A 5,821-nucleotide genomic window follows, 5' to 3' on the forward strand; every position below is an offset into this window, starting at 1 on the left:
AAAAATAAAGATTTCTTTCTTTTTCTTTCTTTCTTTTTTTTTTTGGCTGCATCGCAACACGTGGGATCTTAGTTCCCCGACCAGGTATCAAACTGGTGCCCCCTGCAGTGGAATCGTGGAGTACTAGTCACTGGACCGCCAGGGAATTCCCTTTAGGCTTAAATTTCAGAATGACTGATGTGGTCCTTCGCCTCACTTTTAAACAGCAATCAGCTAGTTCTTTTTTCTCTGCTTCCTTCTACACAGGGAGCTAGAAAGTAGGCATAAGGAATACTTGTGGGTGGGTAAGAAAGGGCCAGGAAATTCTCAAGTCCTCAGGCAAAGATAGATTTGATTCCCTTCTGCCTGTTGCCCCACAAAATGTGTTAACGCTGGTGTACACATGGTCTCTGGTGTTGCCAAGATGAGGAGAAAGGCTTCTTGAGAAAGGAGACCCTTGCTCTTCACAGGCCTCATGGAGCAGGTCAGAAGGGGCCTTGGATGGTCTTGTTCCAGAAGAAGCTGCTCCCTCACCACTGTCACCCCCACCCCTGCTCCCACCATAGCAGAGTCCTAACCTCTCATGAAAGCAGTTTCTCTGAGGTCAAGGACTGAGAACAAACTGCAAATAAAAACATCAGTCTTCTTAGCAGCTGGCTCACTTGAGGCTACTCCAGGGAGAAGACAAACCACTGTATAAGGAGGAACAGCTTGATTTGGGGCATGTATAGATTAGGAAGTGTGTAGTACTAAATGGAAAAATAATAGGTGGTTTTATTTGCAGAGCTGATAGACAAATTTGGCATTCTGTGTGCTCAGACTTTTCTTTTAAATTGGAATATAGTTGCTTTACGATGGTGTGTTAGTTTCTGCTGTACAACGAAGTGAGTCAGCTATACGTATACATATATCCCCTCCTTCTTGGACCTCCCTCCCCACCCCCATTCCCCTCATCTAGGTCATCATATAACACCGAGCTGAGCTCCCTGTGCTATACCGCAGGTTCCCACTAGCCATCTGTTTTACACATGGTACTGTATTTTTGTAAAACCTAACCTCCCAGTTCATCCCACCCTCCCCAGATGCAGACGTAGAGAACGGACACTTGGACTCAGACTTTTAAATATTTATAACCGAGAACCTACAGGAGTAATGTTCTTGCAGAGACCTTTCTGACGGAATACTGCAAACTCCAAAGTGCCCTTTGCTAAGTCCTTCTGCAAATCCATTCAACACCTTTTTAAAAATAACGGCTAAATATTCCTGGGTCACCTTAGTAACTACTGTATGGTAATACTTTGAATGCTGCCAGAGATCCAGGGGCCTGGGATACACCCAAAATACAGGGGAAACTACCCAGCAAAGAGGTCCCTTTGCTAATAAGCAAGTGGACATGCTAAACCTATTGCAGATTAACATGGAGGAACCAAAGAACCTCCTCCCCGATGCATTTTGCGTGAGGTGGGCCCTGGAGACCCATTCTGGAAGTATTTCAGGGAGCATGAGAGACTCATGTTTTCTTATGACTCAGGCAGCTCTTAGGGAGTCCTGACCAAACCCTAACTCCCAAGAAGAGGTTTCTTCGGGGTGTTGAGACTTTGGCACTTGTCCTTCCCAGAGTGTCCTAGAGAGGGGAGGAGCTGACCCAGAACTAGACGCTGCATTATAGTGCCTCCCTAATGCCCACAGTACTCGCTAGTGGGAGTTCCTGGTCCCCACTGGCCCACACTGCATCCTGGGAAACAGTCCTAGGGGAATGTAAGCAACTTGCCTAAAGTCCCAGTAAAGCAAGTGGCAAGGCGAAGATTCAAACTCACATCTTTCAAACCCCAAAGTTGCACTGCAGCAGAGGAAAAGTGCCATGGGACATTTTCAAGCAATTATGAAAGTAATAATATGCTTTTCGATATTGAGGAGTACTTCGCCAAATTTCAGACTTAATTACAAATAGATTTACTTGTTTATAAATTAAGGCTGATAACATCCACTCACAGAGTTACGCTGAGTACTTAATGAACTAACATGTAAGTCAAGCACCCTACATTTTTTTCTGGAACATAGAAAACTCATAAAATGTGAGAGCTATTAGTTCTATTGTGTTTGGGGAGTGGAAACAAATGAATGGGTAGGTGAAGTATGCACATCATTTTCTATGACCCAATACAGAGACAAATCAATGATTTGGGGGAATTAAATGTGGTACAATTGTCTCCCTATCCGATTTGGACTTGACAAATCTTTAAACCAGCCGACCAACAAAGAAAAAAAGATTTTTTAGGGATGATTTTAAGAGATTGGATGGGTGTGTACTCAAGACTGTTTTGAATTGTGAAGCAAATACAAACAATAAAAGGGCTGCAAAAAAGAACATAATAGACAACCTGCCAAGACCAGAAAGAGAAAAAATATCCATCCTTCATTCTGCAAGAAATGAGCACCCACCACATGGTGAGAAGTATGCAGCCCTGATCTGTGCACCTCTCAGGAGGGCATTTCTGGTGCTAGAGACTAGATTGGACGCTCCATGGGCACAGACAAGTCACAGCACATTTCTTTAACAACAAGGAAAAACCATCCCAGAGGAACCAGTTTAGGAGAAGATAGTAACATAGCCCCAAAATTTTCAGCAGTAACAGCTGCTTCTACTGTCAACATTTCTTCTGAAGTTGTTGTATTTATTAGGCAAGATTTTGTAAATACAATTTTATTGAAATTGTGACATTTGGTGTTTTGAATAGAGAATGTGAGACAGATGTGATTATTCCTGCTAATCAAAATATGAAAAAAATGAGGGGTTTATTTGGGGGGGTGGGGTCCTCTTTTTTTTTTTTTTTTGCGGTACGCGGGCCTCTCACTGTTGTGGTCTCTCCCATTGCGGAGCACAGGCTCCGGAAGCGCAGGCTCAGCGGCCATGGCTCACGGGCCCAGCCACTCCGCGGCATGTGGGATCTTCCCAGACCGGGGCACGAACCCGTGTCCCCTGCATCGGCAGGCGGACTCTCCACCACTGCGCCACCAGGGAAGCCCGGGAGGGGTCCTCTTTACTTATGTAGCTGTTGGAGTTTGTAGAAAGGAATATCAGAAAAATGTTTGCAATTTCAAAGAGTACCTGTGGCCAACCTTTACCTAACAATGCAGATTAAATTTAACCCCAAATGGATTAAAAACCTAAATGTAAGACCTAAAACTATAAAACTCTTAGAAGAAAACACAGGGTAAAGCTTTAGGACATTGGATTTGGTGATAATTTCTTGGATATGACACCAAAGGCACAGGCAAGAAAAGAAAAAATAAATAGACTGGGCTTTAAGAAAAGTTTAAAATGTGTGCCACAGAAGACACAATCAACAGAGTAAAAAGACAACCCACAGGATGGAAGAAAATCTGTGCAAATCATATATCTGACAAGAGATTAATATCCAGAATATATGGAGAACTCATAAAACTCAACAACAAAAACACCCAGCTTGATTCAAAAATGGACAAAGGACTCAAAAAGACATTTCTCCAAAGAAGATTACAAAAGGCCAATAAGCACATGAAAGATGCTCAACATCACTAATTATCAGGGAAACACAAATCAAAACTACAAAGATATACTACCTCACACCCTTTAGGATGGCTATTATAAAAAAAAAACAAAACACAGAAAATACCAAGTGTTAGGATGTGAAGAAACTGGAACTTCTGTGTACTGTTGAGGAGGTAAAATGGTACAGCAGCGATGGAAAACAGTATGGTGGTTTTCAAAAAATTAAATATGGAACTGCCATGTGATCTAGCATTCCACTTCTGGCTATAAACCCAAAATAATTGAAAGCAGTGTCTTTTGAAAACAATTTTATTGAGGTATAGTTTATTTACAATGTCATGTTAATTTCTGCTATACAGTCAGTTCTACATACATATATATTCATTTTCATGTTCTTTTCCTTTATGGTTTATCACAGGATATTGAATATAGTTCCTTGTGCTACACATTAGGACCTTGTTGTTTATCCATACTATATATAATAGTTTGCATGAAAGCAGGGTCTTGAAGAGATATTTGCACACCTATGTTCATAGCATCATACTGTGCCTAACATCTAAAAAGTCCCTGGTACCTTCAAGGAGATGGATACTAATGGAGACCTCAGAGCCGATCTAATACACACACACACACACACACACACACACACACACACCATCAGTCTTGTTACATCATAGTGACACCTCATTTTTTGACCAAAAACTACGATTACTCAGTTTGATGGCAGCTGGGACCACTAGTTATTCATCTAATAGTCTCCTCAGAGTGAACATACAGGGACTGTTCCATGAACAGTGTCCAATGAGTATTTCCTCATTGACTTAGTCATTGATGGAGGATCCCCCTGAGTCACAGGACTTTGGTCTGAATAACTTATAGCTGTTTCCAAAAACTCAAGCCACTTTCATTTGCCAGCTCTGTGTTCTTGGCAAATAAGTTTACAGCTCAGGGCCTTCTCCATGCCATGGAAGTAATACAAAGTTTGGGGGATGTTTTGAGGATAAATGGAATAATGTATAAATACGTGGTATGATTATTTATTATTATCATTTAGATGGCTACCCGTAGGCTGTGAAAGTAATTTCACCCCAAGATTTCCCAGAATGTTTGGATTCATGAAAGTTAACTGGAATAAGTTTTTGTCTTCATAAAGTAGACATTTCTCATTTGTTGCATTAGTCCTAGAATGTTGATTAAAAATTCAGTTACACACTAGGACAACTTGAGGGATTAATAAAAAGGGTGACAATTTGACAGAGACTTTTACAATTCCCAGCTTTTTCGTTAATTTGCGAAGCAAAGGAATGCTACTGAGACTGAAACGAGAGGGAGGTAGAGATTTTAAATGGAAGGTACCATGACGGGTATCTGAAGTTTCTTTTGGATTAGGCTCTGATTAAAGAATGGAAAATATTTTTGCAATGAAAATTCTTGTCATTAAGCCAAACACCTTTGTTGGATTAGGTTCCTCTTGGGAGAGCTGAAGCTCCCTCCTGGGCAAGGCACCTCATCTCTTTAAGGGCTGACATCCCATCTGTAACCAATAATCTCAATGTGGATCTGTCTGAGCCTCGTAGTTGTAGGATTTAATTTTTTAAAATAGATTGGTGTAGGATTAAATTGCCAAGAAAGAGTTAAATATTTGTGTCTTCATATTGGCCATTCTTTAATCACAAAAGTATATATTTTGTACACTTCTACAAAATATATTTAAATGTTTAGTTACAAAGTATGTTTACATGTTTCATTGTAAAAGTATGGTATTTTGTACATTTCTACAAAATATATTTACTTGTGAAAATTTAGAAAATGCAGAAAAGCATAAAATAGAATAAAAATCCCCCATAATCATATTTCATTTTTGAGCCTATCTTTTTAATCTTATTTCTATGTATATACATACATATATATATACACATACATTTATATGTTAGATTTGTATAATATATGGAATACACACTTTTAATGAGCTCATATTTACAAACTGCTAGGAACTGGTTTTTTAATTTAGTGTCTCATGAACATTTGCCTGTGTCATTAAACATTCTCCTACTGAATGATTGTAGGTGGCTGTAGAATAACCCATTGCCGTGGGTTTTGGTGTGGTCTGGCCTCAGGGTTCAAGGAGCCCTTCGCTGGGCCAGGCTGGTTAGCACTTCCCTGACCTTCTGTGCTCTAGAGGAACATGTGTTCTGGTGAGAACATCCCATGGTGGGATGCTTGCTGGCATCCTCTGCTGGGCCCACTGTCACTCTCTGTGCTGTCCCCTGGGGTTCAACAGAATCGGCAGCACCGGCCTCTCATGCCTGA

The sequence above is a fragment of the Pseudorca crassidens genome, chromosome 8, assembly GCF_039906515.1.
Source record: "Pseudorca crassidens isolate mPseCra1 chromosome 8, mPseCra1.hap1, whole genome shotgun sequence".
NCBI classification, from domain to species: domain Eukaryota; kingdom Metazoa; phylum Chordata; class Mammalia; order Artiodactyla; family Delphinidae; genus Pseudorca; species Pseudorca crassidens.